Raw genomic sequence first — 14,994 nt, forward strand, 5'->3', positions numbered from 1 at the left:
ATTTATTAAGTACAAAAATGAGAACAAACAACAAGAACAACACATAAAAAGAAAAAAGAAAAACCCAGCCAAAATGAACCCCAAGAATAAGATTTGTAAGGTACAAAAACAATACCAAACATACAGAAAGACAGTCAAAAGAGAAAGAAAAAAATAAAAACACAAAATAAAAAGGTAAGGGTGATGGGAAGCTGGTTATAATACCTTGACGTGAGTAAGGAATGGTATTTCAGTTCTTCCTGGGTCTTGCTATCTATATTTCGATATATAGTTATATCAATATCGATATATCTATATCTGTGTGTATATATATACATATTATATATATATATATATATATATAAAAGTATATGTATGAAAAAAGTTTAAGTTAAAAAGTTCTATGGAATATGTTGTATTAAACATCTTATTGAATAGGTAAGTAGATAAAAATTAATTAAATAAGTAAAAGAACAAGAATCATGAGAATAAATTTTAAAAAAAAGAAAATTTGTATCTAAGAAATATGCAGACTGTGAGGCAATACCAGGAGCTTAATATATTGTTTTCCCCTGATGTTGAGGTTTTACAGTTTTATGGGGACCCTGTGGTTTTGTCCTCTTGTTCCTTTGATTTGTCTTCTGGCAGAGGGGGCTGTCCTATTGTTTTTCAGTCAATCCTGCTTAGCTGAGCTCTGTGGAAACTGGTTTTTCCGGGATTTTGCTCTCTGGAGGTTTTTATTTTCTCATAGCTTTTTGTGCCTTTGCAGAGGGTTAGAGCAATGTAAATGGTCTGCAACCAGACCACAACCTCAGAGAAAAGCCACAATCTGCTACTCTCTGCATGGTCCAGAGCACACAGACACCCCCTGCAAATTCTGTTGAACACTGCAGCCTCCCACAGGCAGTGTGCACCCCAGCCACCATCTCAGTGGTTTCCCAAGGCCCCTGCTTGTCTCTGTACCCCCATGCCACCAAAACTGAAAGTGGTACTGGTCCAGGTGAGCCTGCTCCTGGAGCTGCCTTTCCCAGGACCACTAACTCCAGCCCATGCCAGGTGCGTTTAGCCCCAGTGGTGGTGGAGGCAGTGGAGGTGGTTGTGGTGGTCACAGGCAGGCCCAGGGACCACTGACTGGAGCCCACAATGGGCCTGCTCAAGTATGGGCAGGTACCAGCTGCAGGAGGGTGCTTGGAGGAGGAGGGTACCAGGTGCAGGAGGCAGTCCTGGGACTGTGGACTTGGGTCTGTGCCTATGGCTGCCTGGTCCCAACAATTGTCCTGTAAGTCCCTTTGTTCTGTTTGAGTGTTGTTATCAGTCCCTTCCTGACTCACAGCCAGGTTATTACTTGTTTAAGTTATTACTTGTCCTCAAGTGCAGGCACTTTCGCATTGTTGTATTACTTTCTAAAGGCTCCCTTCTGGTGGCTCCTTCCCCCTTCTATTTATCCTCTGATATCTGCCTGCCCACTCCCAACCTCTCCATTGATGATTTTGTGACCCCATAAAGATCCAAAGGTGTGTAATCTCACATCTCCGGTTGAATACATGGGTGTTCAGAGTGCTCAAATAGATATCTACTTTAATTCAGGGGACTGGTTGAAATAAGGTCTCCTACTAGTCTGCCATCTTGCCCCTCCTCAATCTCTGTCCTTTTCTTATTTTATGCATTTATTTCCCATTATTTCTCTTTCTTTCTCCTCTTCATTTATTCAATTTTTTTTAAGATTTTATTTATTTATTTGACAGAGAGAGATCACAAGTAGGCAGAGAGGCAGGCAGAGAGAGAGGAAGGAAAGCAGGCTCCCTGCTAAGCAGAGAGCCTGATGCGGGACTCAATCTTAGGACCCTGAGATCATGACCTGAGCCGAAGGCAGCGGCTTAACCCACTGAGCCACCCAGGCACCCCCATTTATCCAATTTTTTAACAATGTGTGTATCTCTGTAAACTTCATGAAATTCTTTTTGTGGAAGGAGGTGAGATATAAATAAGAGAATATGATTAAAATGCCAGTATTTTCACTTACTACCTATCCATCTTAAAACTGGGAAATAATTCATCTTAACTATCTGTTAAGATCCTGTTGCTTTAACACTATTTAAGGGCATCAGTGAAAAAAGAAAGCCTAGAAGAACACAAAAAACATGGCTTAGCTAATAATTCATAATTGTGTTTCTGAACATGTCTTTCAACTAAATGTTCATAAGCTGGGATAGATGAAGATTACTGCAACAACTCAGCAATACAAGAGTACAAAGTTTCTGGACATTGACTAATATAAAGAAAAATGCATCTTGGATCCCTAAGAACACCCCGATTTTAAAAACACAGACATAAGAAACTAAAATTTTATATAACTTATTCATATAGAGTATTACATAGTGTTAAGTATATGAGCCCTTCACCCAGTTTGCCTCTGTTTGATCCTAGGGGTGTCACTTATCAACTAAGTGATCTTGGACTAGTCATATTATCTACCTCTCTCTGACTCTGTTTATGCAGCTATAACATGAGTATAATGGTAATGCATAGTTCATGAAGTTCTTTTAAGATAAATTTATTTATACATTGTGCCTAGAATAGTAAGTACTCAATAAATGTTATTATTCAATGATGAATCATCATGCAAAAAAAATGAAGTGATATTTCCATAACTAGCAAACAAAAAAGTTAATTTTTAAAACGAAAACACAAAATTTTAAAAATTCTGATGTAGACCCCTAGTAATGACCCAAGTAAAGGCACTGGTAAGCAATAAAAGCAGGGTGAAGAATAATGAACCCTGGTAGTGCTTTGTATCTGTGGGAGGAAAGGAAGGAGTGAAACTTGGCAGTATCAACCATAGCAACCATCAAATACAAATGGGAAAGTAGCAGAAACTTAGCTCTACAGATCTGAGCAAAAGTAGGGCAGAACCAGCAAGTTGGAGTTAGGGAATGAGATCAATGACATGACCAGGTCTGGTCCCTGAGGCCACTGGGTCATTAGTATACCTGGGAGAAAGAAGGCTTGGGACAGTCAGCTATTGTGAAGGAACACCCAAATTTGAGAATGTGAGTAATTCTAAACCCCACAGAGCAGTGGGCAGAGATATATGTCTTGCCAAGTGCTCAGAAACAGGCAGTTTGGAGCCTAGATAGCAGCATTAAAGGATTCAACTACAATTTTAACAGACATGTGGATGGCATACATGGAGGGATTCTCAATCACAGCCTAACATAGGACAGGGTCAGGAGGTATGGGGGATGAGAAGACCCATTTGGCCTATAAGTCACATTCATGTAAGGTCTTAAGTTGAGAATTTTGGCATTATCTCCAGATATGTTTAAATACTGTCGCTGGTACAAGACATGATTTGACAATGTTTTTTGAGATATAATTCACATAACATAAATTTCACCCTTCTTAAAATGTACAATTACTTTTTAAATTCAGTGGTTTTTATTACATCTACAGTGTTGTGCAACAATTTCCATTGTCTAATTCTACAACATTTTCATAACCACTGAAAGAAAACCCATACCCATCAAGAAGTCACTGTATTCCTCACTCCTCCTGGCAATCTACCTTCTGTCTACAGACTTGCTTATTCTGAATATTACATATAAGTAAAATCTTACAATCTGTGGCCTTTTGTAGTTGGCCTCTTTCACTTAGCATGTTTTCAAGGTTCATCCATGTTTTAGCAGGTTATAAGTATTTCATTCTTTAATGGATAAATAATATTTCATTTAAGGATAGACTATATTTTAGTTATCCATTTGTCAGTTGATGGACTTTGGGAGCATATTTCTACCTTTCAGGGTTTTATGAATAATGCTGCTATATTCATATACAAGTTTTTCTGTGGACATAGGCATAGGTTTTCATTTCTTTTCTTTTTCTTTTTTCCTTTTTTTTTTTAATTTGGTTTTCTTTTCTCTTGGGTGTATGTCTAGGTGTGGAATTGATGGGTTACATTGTAACTTTGACTTATTGAAGATCTATCAACTTTTCCTTTTTAATATTTCCAAGAGGCTTCAAAAATGGAATTAAATCTGAGACTCTTCACCACTGAGAAATCCTATCCTTAGTCAGTTTTCACTACTGGGATGATCTTTGGGTTCCAAAAGAAAGAACTATACCAATATAACACTGCCATGTGCAAATGGGGTCTTACTTTCCTTCTTCCCATACATTGTCTCGTGTATCTATTTACTTCACAGAGGTAGGGAGGTGTAAAATGGATTTTTACGTGTCTTTTAGATACATTGTATTTTCCAGCTTACAAAACTTTTCTGACAAGAAGGTCTTATTATTCCCATTGGGCAGATGAGGAAACTGAGTCTCCTAGAGGTAAAGTGACTTGTCAAATGACCTAAAGTACTGAGTTTCTGGTCTTGCATTAGATGCTAAGAATTTCAACACTTGGTCGAGGTTCCTTTACACTAAAGTGTATGCCTTTTAACACCTCTAGAAGAGGTGAAGATCACTGATAAATTTGGGCTCATAAACTGAATCCAGATTGCTTCAACAATGTTGAAAATTGATCTTTATGCCAAAAGGAAAATAAATAAACATGGACAGAAGGAGACAAGGAATTTTGTTTTTCCCTGTGAAGGTAGAATTACTAGGAATAATTTATCTGAAGGAAATTATTCACTCCCCACCTGTACAGTGTGAATCCACTGAAGGCCTGGTCTATGCTAGGCCATGGGATACAGAAAAGAAAGTAAAAGGCTGGCCATAAGGGGAAATGAATGAGGCTTTTGTTTTGGGAAGAATTTTAAGGGGATCCAACAAACAGAGTAATCAAGATAAACCATATTTTTTTCTTATTTTTTATTTTTAGATAATTGTAGATTCATATACATCTCTAAAAATAACACAGATAGATCCTGGGTACACTTTATTGTGTTTTCCCCAATGGTAACTCCTGCAAAATCTATAATACAATATCACAAAGAGAATATTGATGATACAGTCAAGATACGGAACATTTTTACCAGTGCAAGGATTCCTCATGTTGCCCTTTTATAGTTACACCCACTTCCCTCTTTTAATCTTGGCAACCATTTACTTGTTCTGTTTCTATAGTTTTTTCATTTCAAGAATGTTACATAATAGAACCATATAGTATGTATGTAACCTTTGGAGATTGGCCTTTTTTTCACTCTGCATAATTGTGTTTTTATTGCTTAGTAGTATTCCATGGTATGAATGTACCGTAGCTTGTTTAAACATTCATATGTTGAATAGCATCTGGTTTATTTCCATGTTTTGGTTATTAAAAGTAAAATGGTTATAAACATATGGCTTTAGTGTAAATATAAATTTTCACTTTTCTAGGATAAATGCCCGAGTGCAATTACCATATTGTATGATAATTACATGTTCTTTTTTTAAAAGAGACTTCCAAACTGTTTTCCAGAGTGACCATATCATTTATATGCTCACTAGCAATAAATAAGTGATCCAATTTCTCTGACTCCTTGCCAGCATTTAGTACTATCACCATTTTTTAAAAATTTAGCCTTTATGATCAGTGTGTAACAATATTTCATTGTGGTCTTAATTTTACTTCCTAAATGGCTAACGATGTTGAACATTTTTTCACTTACTTAGTTGTTATATGCACATCCTCATCTGTGAAATATCTCTTCATATCTTTTGCCCATTTTCTAATCAGATTGGTTGTTTTTTACTGTTGAAATTTTTTTAAATTTCTTTTCAGCATAACAGAATTCATTGTTTTTGCACCACACCCAGTGCTCCATGCAATCCGTGTCCTCCTTGATACCCACAACCTGGCTCACCCAACCTCTCACCCCTCGCCCCTTCAAAACCCTCAGATTATTTTTCAGAGTCCATAGACTCTCATGGTTCCCCCCCCTTTCCAATTTCCCTCAACTCCCTTCACCTCTCCATCTCCCTATGTCCTCCATGTTATTTGTTATGCTCCACAAATAAGTGAAACCATATGATAATTGACTTTCTCTGCTTGAGGTATTTCACTCAGCATAATTTCTTCCAGTCCCGTCCATGTTGCTACAAAAGTTGGGTATTCATCCTTTCTGATGGAGGCATACTACTCCATAGTGTATATGGACCGCATCTTCCTTAACCATTTGTCCGTTTTTACTGTTGAAATTTGAGGGTTCTGTATATAGTCTAGATGCTAGTCCTTTGTTGAATATATCATTTTCATATATTTTCTTACAGCTTGCAGCTTGTCTTTTCATCTTCTCTTAGCAGAAGTTTTAAATCTTGATAAAGCCCAATTTATCAATTTCTCCTTTTATGGTTTATGCTTTTGGAATAAATATAAGAAGTATTTGCCTAGCCCTAAATTCCAAGGATTTTCTCCTGTTTTTCTTTCCTAAAATTTTTATACTTTTACATTTTGCATTTAAGTCCATCATCAAGTTTGAGTTAATTTTTGCATAAGATGTGACGTTTAGGTCAAGATTAATTTATTGTTGTTGTTTTGCCATTGGATGGCCACTTGGTCCAGCATCGTTTATGGAAAAACCCATCCTTATTCCACTGAAATGCTTTTGTACCTTTGCCAAAAACCAGTTGGGTGTATTTGTCTGAATCTGTTTCTAGGCTTTCTATGTTTTTCCATTGATTTCTGTGTTTATTCCTCCACCAATACCACAGGGTACTAAAGACTGTAGCTATTTAATAAGAGTTGAAGTAGGTTATCATGATTTCTTTCACTTCATTCTTCTCTTTCAAAATTGTTTTTACTTCTTCCAGTTCCTCTACCTTTCCATACCAATTTTAGAATTATCTTGCCTCCAGCTACTCCTATTTTTGTGTATTTTTATATCAGTTACATTAAACTTATATATCAATTTGGAAAGTGTCAACATTTTGTCCCAGTGCTAATCATTAGGTTCTCACCTTTCTCCCTATGTCTTAATTTGTAGCTCAATTCTCCAATCCCTATACAATGGAGACCTGTTTTTATCTCACTGGACAGTGTGTCTACCTTCCTCCATTATTTTCATATCAGAGACTAACCGAAGTCTAGTGGCTAGAGCCCTTGTCTTTATGAACACACTACTTTGGAGGCAGCTACCTACTGGGATCTTCCAACTATGTTAGTCGTTCGGAGCATTCTTGCTTTGCATCTAGCACTGGTGGGCATACTCCTGTTAATTCATATTACACTCCAACTAACTCTCTGGTCTGTGTCTTGTCAGGTAATATACCTAGTCCAGCTTTTTATGTAGGGCCTAGGTCTTCCCTAAACACTGATCTGACACCAACGTGCATTTGTTGTAACCAATGTGCATATGTGGAATGAGGAGAATTATTGGCCCTGGATTCTGGTCCTCTTCAGCTTTACTGGGTTTTCCACTGCTAATAAGGCCACACTAAGCAGGGCTTCTTAAAATGCACATGCACACACACACGTACACACACAGAAGAGTTTATTTATTCATTTGAGAGAGAAAGAGAGAGTATCTGAGAGAGGGAGCACAAGTTGGGTGAGGGGCAGAGGAAAAGAGAGGAGCAGACTTTCTGCTAAGCAAGGAGCCTGACCCAGGATTGCATCCCATTCCAGGACCCTGGATCATGACCTGAGCCAAAGGCAGATGCTTAACCAACTGAGCCACCCAGGCACTCCTAGGCAAGACTTCTGGCTTGGGACTGGAAGACTTAGAGCCTAAAAGGAACTTTGGCAAAGCTGTTTTTGACAAACAAAAGATAATCATGTTTGTTTCAATAGCATTTGTTTTCTTATTATATTTCTTTGGTCTTTGGCCAGGTCCTGCTTACTCTGATCCTCAGTTTACTTACCGTTAAAATAAAGACAAGCAGGACTAAATTACTGTTTTTTTTTTTAAATCCAGTATGTTTATAAGCAACATAGCACTATGTTGAAAAATCTCTTTTATGAAAACCCCAAATATAAAAGCAATACTAGCTGCGCTCTAGTTGAACCAGGAATGGGGTGGTTTCCCTTTACTCTGAAGCTTTTGGAGCTTTCTCAAAACTAATTTGAAAACCATTGAGCTAGTTGACTTCTGAGAGGCCTTTCCTGAGCTGATATTCACTACCTTTGTGGCACTAAATATACCAAGAAGTAAGACTGTCACGAGGAGGAGAAATGTTGAGTCAGTCTTTATTCAAGATGTGTTGATTTAGAAGGGCTATGGTTCTAGGAATATGCATGCCTTTGCCTGTCATAGGGAAATTGATTCAAGGTTTTTAATGGAGCCTGCAGAAGTCCCAGCTCTGATAATATCTGTCTGGGAACACCCTCCTGATTATCCAGTTTGGAGTTCCTTCATCTTTTCTATGTGACCCCAGAGCATGCTAACCACTTCTTCATGATAACACAACTCACAGTGTACTGCTATTGTTTGTTTACCAGGCCATATCAAACTAGGCTTTAAACATTCTGAAAGGAAGAACTGTTCTTATTTCTCTGGACCTCCAGCCCCTAGAATAACACCTAAAATAAACAGCTTATTCAATAAACATTTGTTGAAGTGAAATGTTGGATCAAGAAAAAAATATTTCTACAGTATAGAGATTCCTCAAAAAGTTAAAAATAGAGCTGTCTTATCACCCAGCAATTGCACTACTAGTTATTTACCAAAAGGATACAAAGGAAGTGATCCAAAGGGGTGCAATCACCCTAATGTTTATAGCAGCAATGTGCACAATAGCCAAATTATGGAAAGAGAACAAATGTCCATTGACAGATGAATGGCCAAAGAAGATATGGTAAATATATATGTAACACACACACACACACACTGGAATATTACTCAGCCACCAAAAAATGAAATCTTACCATGTCCAGTAACATGAAAGGAATTAGAGGGTATTATGCTAAACAAAAAATGACAATCAGAGAAAGACAATTATCATATGATTTCACTCAATGTGGAATTTAAGAAACAAAGCAGGATCATAGAGGAAGGGAGGGAAAAATAAGACAAAATCAGAGAGGGAGAAAAACAATAAGAGACTTTTAATTATAGGAAACAAATTGAGGGTTGCGGGACATGAGATGGGAGGATAGGATAAGTTGCTGATGGACATTAAGGAAGGCATGTGATGTAACGAGCATTGGGTGTTATATGCAACTGATGAATAACTGAACTCTACCTCTGAAACTAATGATACACTATATGTTAATTGAATTTAAATAAAATTAAATTAAAAGAAAAGAGAAGAAAAAATGTTTCTTAAATTCCTTTCTTCCTTCCTTGAATAATTTTGCCCAAGAAACCCAAATCATCCCAATTATTCTCCAAAAAGCTTACCTTAAAGAAGGCAAACATGTTAATTAAATTTTTAGCCTTCAATAAAGTTAGTGTATTGATTTTTATCTGATTTATGATAAAGTTGAGATGGATTTTTATGTGCCAATGTACTATCAGTAGGGTTTGTCTAAGATTATTAGATTAACATAAATAGCAGATCATGTGATCAATATGTATAGTAAATTAATGGCCATTTTATAGGACCAAGAGTATGATTTCTCTATTTTGTTTATTTATTTGAGAGGGAGAGACATAGTGACAGGAGTGGGGCATGGGAGTGTGGAGAGGGAAAAGCAGACTCCCCACTAAGCAGGGAGCTTAATTCCAGGATGCCAGGATCATGACCTGAGCCAAATACAGATGCTTAACCAACTGAGCTACCTAGGTGTCCTGTGATTTCTCTATTTTTAAAGGATGTCAGAAATTTTAATTTTTTGAATATTCAATTTTATGACAGATTGGCTGCCACATCATTGCTGTACTTATTTGGCATTTTTCATTTCTAAGCAGATAGGCTCAATCCTTCCTTTCAATCCTTAAGATCTAGAGGATAATGGGAACCTAACTGATGTTAGCTAGGCTGCCAATGGTGGTAAATAAGAAGGTGACAAGAAATTTATTGAACTATATCCATCTTGTAATAACAAATATTTCTATATTGCTTACTATGCTGGTAACTAGAACTGGGTTTTAGCCAGTTCCAAGTATTAACTCAAATTTCTTTGCAACTCTAAAAGGTAGTTATAATTGGTATTACCCAAATTTTCCAGATAAGAACAAAATTCAGAGAAAGCAAGTGATTTGTCCATAAGTCAAACAGTTAAACATATTGGGGCACCAACATGCAGCCTGACTACAGAGTCTGGGTGTCTCAGCACTCTGCATACTGCCACCTGTGCTAAAAAAGGAAGGACTATATGCAGCAGTCAACCTGTGTAATTATATGGGCTCCATGCAAGGGGATATTGAAAACTCAGGGAAAAGAGATTTGCCTTTTCACTTATCTTCCAATCAATTCACTTGAAGATGCCTGATGGTGTTTCATTAATTTAGATTTATTCCTTTCACTTAAGATTTGGTCTGCTGTTCATAATGCAACCAACACTTGGGTGAGGTAACACTAAGCCTTAAGAGTTTTTATTTCATAGTCTGTTTTTATTTTTATTTTATGAGTATCACTTTTTATTGTACAGTTTCAATCTTTACATAGTTGAATCTGTCCATATTTTCCCTTTGGGTTGTTTCTCTGTTTACAAGTTATCATCCCTCTAAGCTTCTACTATAATTAAAGCTGTTTTTGCCTTATATTCAGGGAGAGATGATGACTCCAACCTTCACACCATATACTGCCCCGTCTGAAGTGAAACTTCTATCATTGTCTTCTTATGCATAAATCAAGACAAACTATCATTTTTCATGATCTGCTCCTACTTCTATTCATTAAATTCTCTCTGAATTTTGGGGCACAAGAAACTCTGAGAATTAGGAGAGGTGGAGAGGACAGTAAGTGTATTAATAGGTACTGAATGACTACAGTATTTCAGCCATTGTGCTGGTGCTTTTCCACACCTTATATTTTTTCATTTAATCCTTAAACAGCTGTATGAGGGGGAGGAGGGACCTATGGGTAGTTCCAAGTTGCCCCAAACTGGGAAAAATATGAAAGGACCCTGATAACATTCAGCCCTTCTAGAATCCCAGCTCTATACTTAGTCTTGGAGATATAAAGCAGGCATTTTGCAATGATGGCCTGAAGGTCATTTGAGTTAGACATACAGCTTGGTCATCCTCAAAAAGGTAAGAATTGAAGGAAGAGGGAGGGCTGTTGTTACTTCCCTGAGGGAAAAAGCAGAAAAAAAAAAAAAAAGAGAAGAGATTTGATGTCAGTACCTTGAGGATTGTTTCTATTTTGAAGTCAGGAAGAAGAAAAGGAGAAAAGTAGGAGAAATGCACTCAAGAGAAAAGCCAAGGGAATGAATGCCATTTCAGTATGATGTCACTCCGAGAACATGGCTCTAACCATCTTCGTGGGCAGCAACATAGAGCCTAGAAACAAGCCTGCTGCTCCTCTACCATAGAAGCCAAATCAGAACTATGACAGATTGAAAAAAAAAAAAAGAAAGAAACATATAGATGAAAGCATTTAGTAAAACAGCAAATGTATTCACACTCAAGTGAACACAAATCTTGGAAAATTCTGACCATTACCAGCTTATGTACTTGGGAGCAATATCCAAGGAGTAAGAAAAGTGATAAATGTAGTTATCCAACTATACAGCTCTCTTATCTACCTAGAAATCCTCAAAGATAAATCAATCTTCAAAGATCATAGAATCCAAAAGTGACTAAACTAGAATACCAGACCAACTAGTCTAACCCCATTGTGTTAAAAATGTTAGAACAGCACATAAATCAGTGGCATTTCTTTACACCAACACTAATATGGAAGAAGGATAAATTAAGGAGTCAACCCCATTTACAATTCCACCCAAAACCATAAGATACCTAGGAATAAACGTAACCAAAGAGGCAAAGAATCTATACTCAGAAAACTATAAAGTACTCATGAAAGAAATTGAGGGAGACACAAAGAAATGGGAAAATGTTCCATGTTCATGGATTGGAAGAACAAATATTGTGAAAATGTTTATGCTAACTAAAGCAATCTATGCATTTAATGCAATCCCTATCAAAATCCCATCCAATTTTTTCGAAGAAATGAAACAAATAATCCTAAAATATATGTGGAACCAGAAAAGACCTCGAACAGCCAGAGAAATATGGAAAAAGAAAGCCAAAGTTGGTGGCATCACGATTCCAGACTTCAAGCTCTATTATAAAGCTGTCATCATCAAGACACTATGGTACTGGCACAAAAACAGACTCATAGCTCAATGGAACAGAAAAGAGAGCCCAGAAATAGATCCTCAACTCTATGGTCAACTAATCTTCAACAAAGCAGGAAAGAATGTCCAGTGGAAAAAAGGCAGTCTCTTCAACAAATGGTGATGAGAAAATTGGACAGCCACATGCAGAAAAATGAAACTGGATGATTTCGTTACACCACACACAAAAATAGACTCCAAATGGATGAAGGACCTCAATGTGAGACAGGAATCTATCAAAATCCTTGAGGAGAACACAAGCAACAACCTCTTTGACCTCAGCCACAGCAACTTCTTCCTAGGAACAACACCAAAGACAAGGGAAGCAAGGGAAAAAAATTAACTATTGGGACTTCATCAAGATCAAAAGCTTTTGCACAGCAAAGGAAACAGTTAACAAAACTAAAAGACATCTGACAGAATGGGAGAAGATATTTGCAAATGACGTATCAGATAAAGGGCTAGTATCCAAAATCTATAAAGAGCTTATCAAACTCAACACCCAAAGAACAAAGAATCCAATGAAGAAATGGGCAGAGGACATGAACAGACATTTCTGCAAAGAAATCATCCAAATGGCCACAGACACATGAAAAAGTACTCCACATCACTTGGCTTCACAGAAATACAAATCAAAACCACAATGAGATACCACCTCACACCAGTCATAATGGCTAAAATTAACAAGTCAGGAAATGACAGATGCTGGCGAAGATGTGGAGAAAGAGGAACCCTCCTACACTGTTGGTGGGAATGCATGCTGGTGCAACCACTCTGGAAAACAGCATGGAGGTTCCTCAAAAAGTTGAAAATAGAGCTAACCTATGACCCAGCAATTGCACTACTAGGTATTTTCCCTAAAGATACAAATGTAGTGATCCAAAGGGGCACATGCACCTGAATGTTTATAGCAGCAATGTCCACAATAGCTAAACTATGGAAAGAACCTAGATGTCCATCAACAGTTGAATGGATAAAGAAGATATCATATATATATATTCCACGACATCGCAAATGGCAAGACTTCATTTCTTTTGATGGATGCATAGTATTCCATTGCAGCCATCAAAAGAAATAAAGTCTTGCCATTTGCGATGTCGTGGAACTAGAGGGTATTATGCTTAGCGAAATAAGTCAATCGGAGAAAGACAGCTATCATATGATTTCCCTGATATGACGAACTGGAGGCGCAACATGGGGGGCTTTGGGGGATGGGAAAGAAATAAATGAAACAAAATGGGATCAGGAGGGAGACAAACCATAAGAGACTCTTAATCTCACAAAACAGAGGGTTGCCGATGGAGGGGGGTCGGGAGAGGGTGGTGGGGTTATGGACATTGGGGAAGGTAAGTGCTATGGAAAGTGCTACAAAGTGTGTAATCCTGGCGATACACAGACCTGTACCCCTGGGGCTAATAATACATTACATGTTAATAAAAAAATAATAAAAAATGTTGGAACAGAGCACAGAGAAGGAAACAGACTTCCACAGGTCACACAGAGAGTTAATGGTAAAACTGGGCAGAGAAGCCAGGTCTCTTGCCTCCTTCTCTCCTTTGCATGATTCAGAGTAAATGAGAAATGAACAAGGAAAGGAATGGTGGCAAATGTTCCCAGTAAGTTGATGAATTTTTAAAAGTATATGTGTTAGAAAATAGAATCTGAGAAAGTTATTTATAGAGCAGGCCCTGGAGTTCATCATCTAGTATGAGGTTATTTTACAAATAAAGGAAACTGTGGCCCAGGGAATTCTTGGCTAGTTAGTGGTGCAGCCAGCCCCTCAACACAACTCTCCTGCTTCCTTATCCTGCCCCTTCATGGAAGCTGATCTATACAGATTTAGAAAACCTGCATACATTTAAGAAATTAATACAAAAAAGCAAGTTGTTCTCATGATATCTCACCTGTGCTTGTCAGAATACAAGGGCTGTGGGAACAAGCACATAAGGAGGAAGTTCAAGGAAAGAGAGAATGACTGTATCCTTTAGAACAGGATAAACAGGAAAGAGCAAGGGCAGATGGCTTAAATGACTCACATCTACTGGGAGTTGGGGGAATGGAAGATGCAGGGAAACAAAGAAGAAAGGACCCTAGATTCACATCTTGTTGGTCTTAGAAAATGGAGCTTTTAAGCATGTATACTCTGTTAGATATTTTCTTTTATGTTCCAAGGTACATTAGAGAGTGCCATCCTATCATTTTAAAGATGGGAAGATTGAGACTCAGTAGGGGAAGGGAATTTTCCAAGACACAGGGAAGGAGTGTGAAAGTGGGATTTGAATCCCAGGTCATAGACTCAGTAGTCAGTGTATCTTTTTCCTTGAGTTCTGGAGGAAGTTGATGAATGTTTACTGAGAAAATTCAGTAGAGGCATACTAGGCTACTTTTATAATATATTTCTTCACAATAGGGTTTATGGACTTGGAGTGGATCTTCCCTATTCTAACAGCATTGCTTTATGCTCTGGACTTTCATTGAGGTATTTAGGTCAGTGGCATTGGGTAAGTGAGAAAGAATAGAAGAGCAAGACAGTTCAGCGACAAAAGGTCATCAAAAATAGCAAGAATCTCAGCTGAAATATTGCCTGAAAATACCTAGCACAATCCATGCAGCAGGTGTAAATTACATGCTCATCACCCACAATTCCCATCTCCTAAGGTAATCTTGGGTAAGTCTTCAATTACCCCCTTCCATATGCATTATAAGAATTACTAGGCCAGATTAATTGAAGAGATAGAGAACATAAACTTATCTGGAAGACTGTGAAAATGGGATTGCCTGTCTCTGCTCCCAACTCACTGGTTGACCCCAGACAGATCAGTTACCATATCTGATCTTCAGTTTTTCCATATGCCACATGTGGG

Source organism: Mustela nigripes, chromosome X (assembly GCF_022355385.1).
Source record: "Mustela nigripes isolate SB6536 chromosome X, MUSNIG.SB6536, whole genome shotgun sequence".
In the NCBI taxonomy this organism is placed as follows: domain Eukaryota; kingdom Metazoa; phylum Chordata; class Mammalia; order Carnivora; family Mustelidae; genus Mustela; species Mustela nigripes.